This window comes from Xenopus tropicalis, chromosome 4 (assembly GCF_000004195.4).
Source record: "Xenopus tropicalis strain Nigerian chromosome 4, UCB_Xtro_10.0, whole genome shotgun sequence".
Taxonomy (NCBI): Eukaryota; Metazoa; Chordata; class Amphibia; order Anura; family Pipidae; genus Xenopus; species Xenopus tropicalis.
Window position 1 is genome coordinate 96,563,921 of NC_030680.2, and position 16,755 is coordinate 96,580,675.

General features: G+C 39.4%; 1 protein-coding gene across 1 annotated transcript in view; it reads left to right on the forward strand.

Moving 5' to 3' along the window:
• The first annotated feature begins 6,275 nt into the window (after positions 1-6,275).
• Positions 6,276-16,755, forward strand: part of zfyve9 (zinc finger FYVE-type containing 9) — a 46,713-nt gene continuing 36,233 nt past the window's right edge. Inside the window, exon 1 of the mRNA XM_004914004.4 lies at positions 6,276-6,605. The gene's annotated coding sequence lies outside the window, so the exon portion shown is untranslated. The remainder of the gene's footprint in view (positions 6,606-16,755) is intronic.

Genomic DNA, 16,755 nt, shown 5'->3' on the forward strand with positions numbered 1-16,755 from the left:
TTTTTTTGGTTAAAATAATGTGGATCCAGTAAGTGTAATGTAGGTGGACTTAATATACATAAAAGCTACTGAAACCTTGAGATAAAACGATGTCATTTTGTCTGACATTATTTTTCACTTTCAACATTTATTTTAAACAAAAAATTTAGTTTTAACCTGAGTCCTAATTAATTCCTTTTCTAATGAAACCAACCCAATATGGGACAAGTATACTAAATAGTACACTGGTGGTTTCTCCGCCCACATATTTTATGAGGAGAGAAGCACCAAAAACATTCCTGCTGGTTCACATTGACTTTGCAAGAAACTGGCTGGCACCACCCCAACAAAAATGTGCATTAAGGCTCGTACTGCCAAGTATTTTTTCACGTGGTCCCCTTAGGTGGAGTTTGCCTGCATTCCTCCGCAGGGGAGCACAGGAAAAAAACACACCCCCTTCTGTATGGGCCTGTACAAATGCAGACTTTTATAACTCAGCCTTGGTGTTTACATGTGCCGGTGTTAGTATAGCCCCATGCAAAAAATACAGGTATGGGAACTGATCTAGAATGTTCGGCGCCTGGGGTTTTCCAGATAAATGTTCTTTGATTAAAATGGAGTCTATGGGAGATGGCCTTTCCATAATTTGGAGCTTTCTGGATACTGTGTTTCTGGAGAACAGATCCCATACCTGTATCACTAATATAATGAATTTTAAGCAGGGCCCCAAGTGTTCTGCTTATTTCCAGAGTATTAAAGGAACATTTTTCTACACAGATTTCACATCCGAGCCCTTCCACTAATAAGTCTGCTACACCAGTGCTGTCCAACTTTTGTGGTGCTGAGGGCTGGAATTTCTCTAGCATATATAGTGGAGGGCCGCTAATGGAAGCCAGTTTTGACCACTCCTCTTTTTTAAACCGCACCCACTCTAAACTATACCCATATTATCACAAGTCCATGCCCACATTAGTCGTGGTAGCGCAGCAAAAACCCAAATGGTTGGTGCTCACTGCAGGGATATCCACCATCATTCATATGGGAAAGAATTATATTATGTCACATTGTTCACACCTCAGACTGTAGGAGCAGTGCCAACATTGTGTCACTGTATGTAATGTGTATGGCACACACAGGCAGCATAAGGCAGGCAGAGTATGACACACACCCGTAGCTCTCGTGTGTGTGCCATACTCTTCCCTATGCTGCCTGTATGTGCCATACTCTGCCTGCCTTTGTGTGCCATACTCTGCCCTATGCTGCATGTGTGTCGTACTCTTCCTGCCCTATGCTGCCTGTGTGTGCCATACACATTACATACAGTGACACAATGCTGGCACTGCTCCTACAGTCTGAGGTGTGAACAATGTGGGTGATTACAGCCTGAGGTGTGAAGAATGCAGGGATTAAAAGGTGTGAACAACACAGGAGATTACATGTTTGTATTGTATTGACGGGAATTACAGCGTGAATCTGAGGTGTTGAACCATGCAGGGGGCCTGTTAATACCATTTTACCACTGGTACCATTTAAAGCTTACACAAAGGTAAGCCATCAAAGCAGCCAGACAGGTTGGGGGGCCACCGAGGGGCGTCATGGGCTGCCAGTTGGACAGCACTGTGCTAGACTATTACTTCTGTACTCTAGGTAGGTCAGGAATATCTCGTTGCCTTGAAATGACAGGTTAAATGGTTACGGGATTGCAGAAACTAAGTTATTTTATAGTTTTGTGACCATTTATTTTGGGTGTCTGCATCATCAAAGTTACATAGAAGACTGTTAGTGTTGCACATGGTTGATTTGTAGTAAATTGGGTTAGAAAGGCAAGCTGGAATTGTAGGTAGGCCATTTGGGATATACAGTAAGTATAACTGGGATATAACTAATTTTCTGTTGACTGGCCAGCCAAATGGAATGCTGGGCCAAATCTGGTGGTGTGGGGGTGTAAAAATGTGATAATGCAGTCCTCAACCAATGGGAATTTCAAATCTATTACATTTTCTTAGAATTACATAAACTGTTTGTTTTAGTAGTCCGGTTTAAGAATGGGGAAATAATATACTGTTACAGTTAACAAATTGCTTCCCCTCTCTTGATTTAGGCTCTTTTGCTGTCAGTGCAGAGTGTTAGGAGCGTTAACAGCCCCTTCATCAACGTGCTATTTGAGAATCTCTGTATAGCCCAATATGTTGCCTGCACACTTCTGCTGCTCAAGAAAATTCATATTCACTATTTTAATTCTGGGGTTGCTACAGGCCACATACTTTGGTAAATCTATGCATATTTGGCATTAAATTGTTTAGTAGATGTAAGAATTGTGCAAGATAAAGTGCCTTTAAGAAGGGCTTGGATGATTTCTTGAACAAGCATAATATCCATGACTATTGTGATACTAAAATCTACAGTTAATATTGATGTTGGTGTATATGGTTTATGTATGTGAGTGTATAGATCAGTGGTTCTCAACCTTCCTAATGCCGCGGCCCTTTAATACAGTTCCTCATGTTGTGGTGACCCCCAACCATATAGGCGCTGTGTCTCGGTTTCTAAGACCATCGGAAATACAGTATGTGTTTTCCGATGGTCTTAGGCGACCCCTGTGAAAGGGTAATTCGACCCCCAAAGGGGTCCCGACCCACAGGTTGAGAACCGCTGGTATAGATAGAAGTAGGTCAGTATAGGTTTGTGTGTGTGGGTACTGGGTTCACTTGGAAGGGTTGAACTTGATGGACTTTGGTCCTTTTTCAACCCAACTATGTAACTATATGCAATATTGAGAAAAGCTTTGCAGTTGGGAGTAGAAAGATGTCTAACCACTTTAGACCAGAAACATACAGAAAATAGAACTTATTTGGAAAAACCAGCGTCTTCTGAATGCACCTTTAACAAATATGTATAGCTTTATGGAGATGTCTTACTTGTATAGGTCAAAAACACTTAGCAGTATGTTACCAAATTCCCAAAGCCCTGCTCCAGTGTTGCAGTGCGAAAGTTCACTGTGATTCCATGCCTGGCGAAAAAATTCTAACCTCACTAGTCTGGCATAAAAAAAGGGTTAATAAAGTGTTTTCAAACATAAAAGACAATTTAGTGCACCTTGGCATAAGGTTTGCCTGAAATGCATTTTAGTGGAATATAATTATTATTAACGTTTATAAAGTGCCAACATATTCTGTAGTGCTGTACAATAAGTGGGTTTCATACACTGGACATACAGAGTAACATATAAAGCAGCCAATAACTGATACAAGAGGTGGCTAGAGCCCTGCCCAAAAGATCTTACAATCTACAAGGAGAAAGGGTTGAGACACAAGGTGTGGGAATGGGCAAGATCAGAGTTAAGTAATGTAAGAGGTGTGGCACAGGTTATTGCATTTAGCAGCACACTGAGATTATGTTAAACTAAATGAGGGTAAACTTTTCTAAATAAATACATTTTAGATATCTTTTAAAGGTATAGAGATTGGGAGAAAGTCTGACAGATTGTGGTAGCAAATTCCAGAGAAGGGGGGCAGCCCTTGCAAAGTCTTGAATGCGAGTGTGTTAGGTGATAATGAGAGAAGCTGAGGAGCAGGTCAGTAGAGAAGCGTAACAAGCGGGTTGGATGGTACCTAGAGATGAGTTCAGAGATATAGGGTGGGGCAGAGTTATGGACTGCTTTGAATGTGAGAGTCATTAGTTTGAATTTTATCCTGGATGGTAGGGGAAGCCAGTGCAGAGATTGGCAGAGCGGCATGGCAGAGGAGGAGCGGTTGGAGAGGTGTATGAGCCTGGCAGCAGTATTCATTATGGACTCAAGAGGAATGCTATCAGCTTGTGCTTGTTGTTGTCCCAAACACCTCTAGCATTATATACTGTAGTTATACTGATAGTAATTGCCAAATGCAGGTGGAACGCAACATGCTGTGTTTGGCGCATGGTACATGTGCCAATGTTAGTACAGCTCTATTAGGAAGAATGAGATGTGTTTCTTCCTGCGCCCCCCAGCAGTGGAACACAGGAAAAAACGCTTGTATGAACCCTTATGGTTTAAACTTTGGGAAATATTGCACACATTGATTCAGAGGAAGTCACATTGGAAATAATCTTTTATATTAAAACAACATCTAATCCTCACCAAACACTCATCTGCCATACCAAGATATGTTGCCTGAAACTGGGATATTTTGGTTTTATAAGCTGTTTCTATGTGCCCCTTATAATGCGTTCAATGGAAGTCAGTGGAAAGATTCAAATACAGTATTAATAAACTCAGCCCATATAAAAATGCTTGGATCACACACACCATAATCAAAAATTGCTTCTATGTATAAACCAAGCCTATTTTCAAACACAATTTCAATCAAATTTCACCAAGTACCACTACTTTCAATCAAATTTCATCAAGTACCAGTACTTTGTTTACTGTGTTAATAGGAGGTCACCAAACAAGTGGATCTTCTCCCGACATGCCCATCCTAGGGCCAAATGATCGTCTTACTCCATTGGACATATGCACCGTTGGACCAAGGACCGCATCAACAACATGATGAAGCCCCAGATCTGACAAAAAATCAAATCTGCATGATCGAGATCTCCCCAACTTTAGGCCAGATGTCAGTACACAGGCAGATAAGCTGCCAAATTGGTCTGAAGGACCTGGACCAGCAGCTGAAATCTGCCCGTGTATGGCCACCTTAACTAGAAGTTACAGGGCCCCACGACAGAATTTTTTTAGGGCCAGCAATCGCTCAGAAAAATTGCCTGTTTTGCATTAGTGTATTGAAATTGCATATCAGTTAGTATTTTACTGGAGATATGCAATCCTGTCCCCTCCCCCAAGTGGCCATTTATATCTCCAGAGCTGTTGCCCCTCTTTCATCTGTTCTGAGCTACATACATTCATGATGGTACATAATTAGAAACATGTGAACATTAGCTTAGTTTTTGGTCATAAATTAAAAATACATTTTCAAAGGAAGTACAATTAGAAAAATAATTTTTGTATGATAGACTTCAAGGGGTATTTTATATTATAAAATGAATCAAACTACAGTGGATGTATAATAAATCTATTTCACAAATACGCTAGTCTTAATTTTTTTGTTTTTTGGTTGTTTATATGAATTTAACAGTTCCACAACCCAATATAAACCCTCTGTAGCTTCCTGACAGATTTCTGTGGGTCCAAACAGCCGTAGGGTCTGTTTCCTGCTAGTGCAGGGCCCTTATGCACAGCAGTTTACAAATGCTTTCCCATGTGGTGGTTTTCATTGAGTTTCAGGATGTAACTGGCCACATTCTTCTCTGTGAAGGACTGTACCCATGGGAGTACTCTGGAGCGCTAAATGTATTGCCGCATTCCCGTATATTGAAAAACACACATAATAGGCGCATGGCAGCGGTTATTTTACCACCTCTTAGATTTCTTTTCCCTAACAAACCTGACTTTATTGTGATTACTTTGAGTCTTTTGTTTACATTTTTCTTTCTAAAATATAACTTTGTAGATGTAGGCGTTGTTGCAAGTATCATCTCTCTGCCCCTTCTATTTACACTGGTGGTTCTGGCTTTTTTTTTAACAATCTAACAAAAGTCAACCGATTAACAGATCTGGAAGTCTGGCTGTAAAAGAACTGACTTCTACAGTCACAATCAGGAGGGCAGAAAGAAGAAATACTGCTGTTCAGTCGCGGTTATTAAAAGCAATGACTAGTGCAAAGTTTCTTAGGTTTATATTTTATTAGACAAAAAAATTAAGAAAAAAACATGGTCAGATATAGTATTAACAGGGCCGCTGCTGGCCAAATGGGTGCCCTAAGCAGAAATTTACTTTTGTGCCCCCCTCCCCCAAATATTATGGAAGTAAAAATAAAATAATAAAAAAAAAACACCTACTATAGGGGCCCCACACACAGTGCCCCCAATTGCCCCCATAGACAATGCCCCCATAGTAAGTGCCCCCAATTGCCCCCATAGATTGATAGAACTATCCAGGACAGCGGGGTGCGCTATAAAAACCGGCGGGACAGTGATGGGGGGGTTTGTTATATAAAAATGTTTTTTTTTTGTTGGAGCAGCTGGGATGGTGCCCCCCTGGGAGTTGGTGCCCTATGGAGACTGAGTACTCTGCTTATAGGGAGCTGTGGCCCTGAGTATTAACACTGGAGTTAACTTGATATTAAGTGGGCATCCTCGCAATTTTGCTCAGCAGACCCGCTATGTTTACAAAACACTGTAAATGTAACAAAATATGTGTTATAATGTATTTTTGGTTGGAAGAAACTAAGGCTCCCCTTCATAACAGCGTATGCTTTCCCTATCCCGAGGCCGCTGTAAGACCGCCTCCTCCCGGGCAGGGGGCGCTGGAAGTTTCCCGGTCCTTCTCTCGCCTCTCCATTCTCTCGTCGGGCCGGACATGGCAGTGACAGTAGTGCAAGTGGAGTACGGTGCCCGGCCGCTAATTAGGCAACAGAAGCCAAACGGCGTTGAAGCGAGCCCGGCTCGGAGGAGTCTAGAAGCTGTGTGAGGTTCTCAGCTCACACAGAGCCGCTCGTTTCTGTAGGTGTGCGAACGTAGCGGAGGGAGGGGAAACCTGCGGCTCCGGTCGGAGCCTGTGCTGCCCGCTCGGCATGAGGAGCTTGCGGGTGAGTGCGACTGACTGGCCGTAGAGAAGTAGCCTATATTATAAACTTGCAGCTCTCCAGCTATAGTGAAGCTATCTCCCAGCATGCCCTTGTAGCAGCAGCAGCAGCTCTAGAGAGGAGACAGCCGCAGTTTAGAGACCCACGAGGTGCAACATAATCTCCTCACGCAGGGCTTCTCAAACGTCGGAGATTTCTTACACCTCTAGGAGTCTAATTTGATGCATTTGTAGGACAACATTTACCTGTGTTTAGTGTATTGTATACTGAATAATTACAACGTAATGTTATCTTAATGCTGTATTGTTTTATATTGGTTTTAGTACGTCCTTAATTTGCCATGTTACCTGATGTTGCAGTATGCCGCACATTCTGAGTGATATCTTGTTATGCTGCATGTCACTTTTGTCCTTGTGGGATAAACTTACATATATTAGTAAGGTTCTACTGATGAAACAACCAACCATTAACATCAGAACCAGTTCAAGGGGCCAATAATGGATTTTTTTTTGTCTAGAACACAATTTTAATTATTTAGAACATGTTTAGCATATGCAGCGCAAATGAGTGCTTCAGCATTGAGATTTAGCCCCATATAATGCTCCTATAGTGTGCTGAACTTTTGCCCCCCCTCCCAGTTCCTTAATACAAATTACAGTCAATTTGGTGTTGATGCAATTGCATGCTCTCTAGAGAGATCCAAAATATAAAACGTAATACGCTTCACTGTAGAACTGGATTCTCTGGGCCCAAAAACACAACCTGCTTATGATAACCATACAGCTCATTGTAAACATTTGGTGTAAAGGTCCCCATACACGGTCCGACTATAGCTGCCGATATCGGTCCCTTGGAGCTAATCGGCCCGTGTATGGGGAGAGCAGAGCGGCCTGGCCGACCGATATCTGGCCTGAAATTGGCCAGATCTCGATCGGCCAGGTTAGAAAATCTGGTCGGATCGGGGACCGCATCAACGATCCGACTGCCCCATTGCCGCCCACATAATCCGATCGTTTGGCCCCAGGGCCAAACGATCGGATTATTTTTTTTTTACCTAAATGCTCCCCGATATCGCCCACCCGTAGGTGGGGATATCGGGGGAAGATCCGCTCGCTTGGCGACATCGCCAAGCGAGCGGATCTGCTCTTGTATGGCCACCTTAAGAGTGGTCATACACATTGTGTTTCACTCGTTTGACTAGGCCGCCAAACGCGTGAATCCTCTTCCGAAATGCCCATCTTTATTGGGCTAATTTGATCTTTTGGCCCTATGACTAAATGATCAACGTAAAAGGGAGGGTATAGGCATCGTCGAACCGAGGAACACATGAACAAGCCGATGCGGTCTCCGATCCGATGGAAAATTGAACCTCCCGATTGAGATCTGTTTAATTCTTGGCCAGATATAATTTGAGTAGGCCTGTTGAGGATGCCCATACACGGGTCTATAAGGTGCTGAATCTAAAGGACTCAAATCGGCAGTTGAAATCTGCCTGTGTATGGGCACCTTTACAGTTGTGCGCAGATCGGACAGTCTGATGTACTACATCATTGAAGATATTGGTTAGCAATATGGCAACAATTTATATGAAGTAAATCAGTCACACAGATTAGTTTATGCATCACTATTGGCTAATGAATTGAAGCATTGGTATTTTCTGCAATTAAAACAACATATCATAAACTTTTCATAAGCTGGAAATAAAGATATATTTAAAATATTTTTATCCCCACTTTGAAGGTGGCAGATTTAAGAAGTGGATTCAGGCTCTTTAAACAGGTTCTGCAGCTTATCTGTTGGTGTATTGGGTCCTTTCAAGGGCCCACTCAACTGGGCAGGTTTGATTTTCCCACTGGATGCGGTCCTCTATCCGCCGCCTCATATTTCTGTTGTTCTAATCCATTCATTTGGCCCTAGGGCCAAATGAATGGATTAGCCTGGTATCAACCAAATAATACAACATTTTGTATTTATTCTAACCTGAGCACAACATTTTTAAAAAAGTGCATCCATGTTAGGAGAGAACCACACCAGCCTGGGGTAGCTGTGAGCGTTTCCTTCTTCCTTGTTGGTGCACTTGCGTATGCGCAGTAGAGTGAAAAGCCGAACTTTAACAACAAAGTCGGCTTTTCACTCTACTGGAAGTGCTTGCTGCAGGTACCCCGGGCTGGTGCGGTTTTCTCCTAACAGGGGACCAGCCCAGGGTAAAAGGTAAGTGATTAAAGTCACTTGGGCGTGCCTAACATTTTGGCACCCCCAAGTGACTTAGCCTTTCCTTCTCCTTTAAAAGGTGAGCACTAAATATTGATTCGCTAAATCATCTTTCAGCAGCCCCTCTGTTATTTGTCAGAACCCACAGACCACAAACAAATTTTTCCTTTTTACTGTTCTTTTTGTCTATAAAATTTTTTTAATTCAAACTTTTAGGCACTTTGCTAATGGACATATACACACTTTGTTTTTATTTTTCTAGGTCATAATAGAGCTACAAAAATTAAACTGAACAGTTTAACAACCTTATAGTTGTAAGTGCAAAATATTGTTTTGTCCTAATGTAGTGTGATGGACAGCACTAGTAATTGCATGCATGATAGCTAAAAAATAACCAGATGTGTACTGTTTGAGTTTATCTTGCTTAGGCTCATGCTAAGTTTACAGGTCTACATTATTGTAGTTAGAGTATGAGGGCCTTGGATTTATGGTTTGTCTCATAATCTATTGCATTACACTGCTATATTAAAGGCATGTAGCTTTATTTACAGACAAAATGACTTTTGCATTAAATCCTTGCATAAGTCTTGTTTGCATGAGGTCATCTCTATAGAGTATCATTGAATGGGTGAGGCACTAGGAGTGCCTTTGTGTAGGTCTTGTCTTCGCTACAGTACAATAGAATCGGTGTCTGGAATGATGCTTATAAAATGCATGCCTGCAGCATATGCTGAATGTTTGTCCTATGTTCCTTTGTATCTGCTTCCATTACAGTATCCTGAAGATTTACAGCTTATTACCCTCATAGTGTTCTGCAGGTTCTGGTTTACTGCTCTGTTATTTATAATAAAATGTGAGTGTGTGTGGATATATATACTATAAAATGAGTGAGGCTTTATAGATTAATAGTCAGTCTGTTGCAAATCAGAGCCAGTTTTTTTCATTATTATTATTATTAACAAACGCATTTTTGTTTTCTCATTAACCAATAAACTGTGAACAGGCACTTTTGATTTCCCAAGAGATAAACTAGGACATTGGCATATAACTGACCAACTGATTTATCTGAATCTGACAAGGGGCATGAAAGTGTTTATTGTTAATGTGGCTTAAACAGAGTGAAGTCAGCAAGAACCTGTCAATCGAATGGGAATACACTTAGGCTGGATTGTAGCCATATGATTATTGCACTCAGACACTTCAAGAGAAGATTGAGACTGTTAGGCACTGCAAATGCATTTACAGTGCATCTGCAATGATTATATTTTCTATAGTGCTAGATTGGTCACCAGTCTCTGTCCAAATGAAACTTACTGTCTAAGGTCCCTACCATGTGCATACACACTCGCTATCTGGTCAGATTGCTTTGTCTTTCTAATGTACTAATGCAGCACTTCTGGAACACCATTGAGAATGTCAGTGAGCATGAGCCTTTATCTGAAATGGCAATTGAACTAATATTTCTGGGACATCTACTCTACTGACCAAATGTTTACTTACCTGACCTGCTTTTTCATTTTACATTTTCTTATTTCTTACCTCTCAGTGTCTTATATTTTTTTTTGCTACCCTTCTTTGCACTTAGAAGAAATATGTAAGACATTGGTGTTATGAACTATTATCCAATCTGACTGTACTGTGACAGCATGTCATTAATATTTAGTTCTCATGGGAAAACAGAAGCTATAAATACATTAATACTTCATGCTACAACATCTTGAATTGTGTTAAAGAGAAAATAAACCTCCAGAAGAAGACATGTAGGACAGTAGGCTGATAAAATAGGCTGAAATTATTAGGAAATAACTAGTATGTTTAAACAATAAATACAACTCTTGGTTGCTGCCAGTGGTTGGTAAGCAAAGCAGTGTTGTGTGGTTTTTTTGGCTCTTACTTATCAAGTTCATTGCTATTGTTGGTTCAGCTATATGTGCTGCATGTGCAAGAGCATCATTGGGCTGTGTTTCAAGGTCATGAAGCTCAGGCGTATGCTGTATAAATAATGAGTAGGGAGTTTCTGGGAGTTACGTGTGAGCTGGTGGTGAAATATATGTCACTGTGTTGTATATGCTTTGCAAGCCTTTTTATAATGTTTAATTGTTCTTATTGATTGATTATATAAAGGTTGTCAATCTACAGTATAATAGATATGTATGTATCTATCTTATTCTATCTTCCCTCTTGTGTATGCAGAAATACTTCTTAATGCACATATTTTATTTTATATAGGGCTATATAAGAACAAATTAAATTAAAAAATAAATACTCATTAAAAACTAATTTTGTGCGTTAACTAACATCGGTGGGGCTAAACATTGGGTAAATTTGCACCTGGGCAGTAAGTTAAAGCAACCAATCATTAGAAGTATAGTGAAAGAAAATGTAATTCTAAGCCACTTTCCACTATACATTAATAAAACATTTCCAATGGTTTTAAAATGATTGGTACATGTAATTGCAGCTGATGTATTTGTTTATCCCCTTCTGTTCTGACTCCTGAAACTGTGTAACAAAAGTCAGTTCTCACCTTGGTTTGGTAGCCCATTTTCCTGAAAATCTGTAATATTGCACAATAAGCAAATAAAAATAAAAGATGGATACCTTTTGCCTAATCTCTTGACTAAGGACTCAGTGGAGAGCCTGAACTCATGAATACCCCTTAAATCTCTTAATTACTTCTATGTATACATCCCATCTCTTTTTCCACCTGTAACTGCTCTCAAAGCACATTACATTAATGATATGCACTGTTGACCCACACTTATTTTCTCTGTATTAGCTTGTGTTATCTATTGCCTGCATTCCCTAATACTTGCTAACATGAATTGTATAAAAAAATTCTTGGCAGGAGTGTCCTGGGGTCCACGGCTTGCCATGGAGTGCCATATTTGGCACACCGATCTTAGGTCGGACAGCTGTTCTTTCCCTTTTACAGAGTATTCTGTTGTGCATTTAAAAGGTAATTCATATTCCCCCGGGAGACAATAAATCCTATTTACTCTGAAAACCGGAAATTACCATTATATACATGATTATGCCTTGCGGGACTGTGTAAATTGAATTACAACAGACCAGTCAACTTGTTAACTTTTCAGGTGCAAAACTTTTCTAGACCGTAGTGTATCTGTTTACAGCAGGGCATGAGCTTATACGACCCCCTACATTATGAGTGTGTCCCAGAGATATGTAAAATAGCATCAGATCTGTCTATCCTGTGAACCCATTAAACTAATGGAGCTTGCTGTAATTGCCTACTGTGATTTTTTTGGGGGATGTTATAGAAAATATAGTATTTGGTATATATAGTTTAGTTTCAGCCTAATTTGTAAGTAGGACCTTACAGGCAGAATGATGTGGTAATTTTTATTTTACAAATTGCCCACCAACCATTGCTACATGGTACATTCCCTTTGGCACTGCTTTAAATATTTTTTTTCTGTCAGCCTGTCAAAGTTTCAAATATGTTCTACTTTGAACCTCTGTTGAAACATACAAAAGGTCCTAGATGTGGCAGTTACTAAAATTCAGGCTCAGACTGTGATAGCATCCTCACTTTATGAACAGATGCCTAATATATACAAAGAGAGTTAACTTGCAGAGCAGGTTAATCACATAATATAATGGTGTTACTACCCTTATTTTTGTGCTGAAACACTAACCTCATTGGAGTTGTGGTCAGGGCTAAAGAAATTGGTAACAGAAAAGACCGGTAAACAGATGGAATATTGCCAATATCCTGAAAAAAACTTTCATTTGGCATATGTGCTGGGTTTACTTGGATGGGTTGAACTTGATGGACTCGGTGGACTTGATGGTCTTTTTTCAACCCTATGTAACTATATACTTTTCTCTCTGCTGGGCACATAATAAAATGATTGCAATAAAAATGTATTCTGTCTATGCTTTAAATTAAAAAATATGTTCCTAATTTTTTGCCATCATCCAGCACTCCTGTCATAGGCAGGACCTGCAGTTTGCCAGTGATTGCTCCTAAATTTTGTGAAAAATATCTTGCTGTTAGCCTAAATTTCTTTGGGAGAGACTTTGTATAAACACACCCTAAGGGCGCAGCCTTTGTTAGGCTCTGGGATAATAAGCAGAATATAGATTATTATTAGTAAATGGCAGCTTTGAAATCAGTACAGTTTACATCAGTATGTAATAACCAGCCCTGTAGGCAAATATAATTCTTTGCTTGATAATTTGCTTACTTCTACAGAGATGCTGTACCTTTAGGCTGGTTCAGTATAAAAACTAGCATTTCTAACCACATTCATTTTTAGGGTTAAATTCTCCTTTAAGAATAATGTACCTTAATACAGAACTGCACAGAATTTAGGGATTTTGTCATCTACAGTACATAATTTTATTAAAAATCTCTGTATGCAAGAAACAAGGATGAAAGCCAATATTGGATGGCCATGATATTCATGCTTTTAAATTGCACTGCATTAACAACATACACAATTTCTAGTGAAAATCTCTGAATGGGCTCAGAAATATTTCCACTTTCTGTAAACACAGTATGTCACTTTGTCCACAGATGCAAGTTAAAACTCTACCATGCAAAGAAGAAACCATTTATAAACATGATGCAGAAACACCTTCACCTTCTCTGGGCCCTAGTCTATTTATGATGGGGAGAAGTGGAAAACTGTGATCTGCTAGATTGAAATTAGGAATCCTTTTTGGAATTCATTGACGCCACATCTGACAAAGGGTAGAAGGACCATTTAGATTGTTATCAGCACTTATTTCAAAAGCCAGCACCCGTGATTATATGGGGGTGCATTAGTGCACAAGGCATGGGGAGATTGGAAATCTGGGAAGGCACCATTTATGCTGAAACCATATGTATAAGTTTTGAAGCAACATATGCTGCAAACTTTTTCAGGGAAGGCCTTGCTTTTTTAAACAAGACTATGCCAAACAGCATTATGCATATATTACAACAGCATGGCTCTGTTGTAAAAGCTAAACTGGCCTGCCTGCAGCCGAAACCTGTCACTCATTAAAAACAATTTGCTCATTGTGAAACAAACAAAACAGCAAAGAAGACCCCAAACTGTTGAGCAGCTAAAATTCTAGATCAGGCAAAAATGGGACAATATTTTTCTTGGAAAACTACAGCAACTGGCCTCCTCAGTTCCTAGACTTCACAGAGTATTGTTGATGCAGAGGTAACATAGAGGTAAACATGCCTCTGCCCCACCTTTTTAAAATTTGTTGCTGACATTAATTTCTAAACAAGCATATTTTTTTCAGAAAACTGTATTCCTCAGTTTCAACATCTGCTATGTTGTCTTTGTATTAATTTGACATATAGGGTTTAAATGATTTGCAGATATTGCATTCTGTTTTTATTTACATTTTACACAGTGTCACAGTTTTCTGGAAACTGAGTTGTAGACAGTTCTTAAAACACGTCAAAAAAGTATGTTCTGCATAAGCCATATTCATTGAAATCATGAAAAAGGGATTTTCACTGCCCTCTTAAACCCTACATTTTCCTGCCATGTATATAAGATGGGTTTCTCTTCCACCCAAACCACACCATTAGTATTGCATATATCCCCTCCATTCGCCAGAACTGTCACATTTTCCTAAAACAAATAGCAGCTTTCACCCAGCAGCCATTTTCTCTCTCACACATCATCAGTGACATTTATTTCTGCAAACAGCACATGTGCACTGTAAAGTTCATGCACCGAAGAATGCAGGCTTACACAGGCAGAACGTTTTGATGAAAAGTCCTGATTGGACTGACCATTGTAATGGTTAAGCTGAGCTCAGTACAGGAGGTTAGAAGAAAAAACATGTTTCTCCAGCAGAGCACAGCTAGAGCAGAGTTTCTATGAAAACCAGCAGTGCCACCTTTCATTTTCTAGAGGGTGTGTTTGGTAATCTGAGTTGAAAAGAACTGAGCATGCTTAGTTAGCCAAGAGCCAAAGTCGGTTCCTAAGGGAGGTGGCCGAGTTTGTTAGAGGAAAAGAAGGGATCCCAAGTGATCAAAGGGATGCTGCAGCCTTACTATTAATCTTTGAAAAACCAGAGTGGCAGGTATTTAAAGATTTCAAAGAGGCCGTTCACTGATCCTGTCTGCAACCTGACATGGACCCAAAAGAGTTCACTTGCCTTAAGAAATGGAGCTTTTCCCAAAGAGACAAAAAGAACTATGCAGAGCGTATCTCTTTGGAAACTTTGCCTGCATAGTCTACTCTCGGATCACCACCATAGCAGCTTTGAGAGGGAGGTGCTAAGTTGTATGCTTGGTATTGGTAATATGAACCATTTTTAGGTGTGTTTTTAAAAACTGAGAAATAAAAATGATTAAAATGTAATTATAATATTTAAAACTGCTAAAAATTAGTAAAACAAAAGTAAATTGCGGAAGTACTCTGTTCAACCTTTTACTCTAGGCTGTATCAGTTGTGCCTCTTTCAGAAGCATTCTACTCTCTTTTTAACCTCTAGTATGTTTTCATACTGTTTTAAACCTGTTTCTACCTCTTCCTACATTCCTATCCCTTACCAAGCTTTTCTCCTTTGTAGCCTCTTTTATTTCAGTTCTTCACTTGCACAAACATTTTGCGTTCTAGAGACATTTATAAATCATTTTATAAGCTGGTATCTATGTGAGTGGCTTGTACTTACTCCTGGTGCGCTTACATTTTGTTATCCAGAAAGTTCCGAATTACGGAAAGGCCATTTTCCATAGACTCTATTTAAAGGAAATAATTGACAATTTTTAAAAAAAAAAAAATTCCTTTTTCTCTGTAGTTATTCAACAGTGCCTTGTACTTGATGCTAACTAAGATATAATTAATCCTTACTGGTGCCAAAATAATCCTTTTTGGTTTATTTAATGTTTAAATGATTTTTTAGCACACTCAAAGTATGGAGATCCAAATTACAGAAAGAACCCTTATCCAGAAAACCCCAGGTCCCGAGCATTCTGGATAACAGGCCCCATACCTGTATAAGAAAAGCATTCAAGCATCAACTGGCAGAAACTGCCTCTACCTGAAAACTTTTCTGTGTCATTACACCCTTTTTCCTGCATTGTCATTGTGCCCTTCTAAAGGGAATTAAAAATGTGGCTGTATTAATTTCAACTAATTACATTAAGTTCATGAACCACTGGTGAGAGCTTGAAAGCTGTAATTGCTTTCATGGCGCGCCTTCAGAATTAGCTAGGTAGTGATCTGATGTAATAAGTTCAGTGTCCCAGTTCCGTAGATGTTCTCCAGCATCCTTAGTGACAATGTAATATATTTTACTCTTTAAAATGGTATTTCCTCTATTGTCTATTGTTTTCAATTTAAACTCATTTATTGATTAAATCCCGGACAGTTTTTGAGACCTGTAAAACATAGAATATAAATGTATGAATTTTCTTTAATATACTTTCTAAAGCATACAGTCAATCCAACAGAAAAACGCATAGCATGTAATAGGGCGCTTGTAGGGCACAAGCCATATTAATGTAATAAAATCCTGTATGTTCTATCTTAAATATAATACTTTAAATATTTAATTTCATGTGTTTGTGTGTGTATTCAACACAGATATTTGCAGCTATCAGTTTTGAATTTTAGAAATGCTGTTGTTGAGCACATTAATGCTGACTTTAATCAAATTAATATTTTTGTTGTCTTGCCTTCCCTGTAATTGCAGTGTGTGTTCTGACTGTTTAATTAGGCAAGTTTACGCCTGCACTGTCTTGCCAGATTTGCAGTGTACTGTAACTTTGATGCAAGTGAAATCTTTCTTACTCTTAGATTTATATACAAGCAGTCAGAACAGATGATGTAATATATTAAATATTGGTGTACATTATGTAGTATGAGAAAGAGAGTTTGTATCAGGTGTTGCTTAGGCAATGTATGTGTGAACTTGTAATGCAGTCATAATTTCCAGTGAAATTCCAAACAATATTGTAA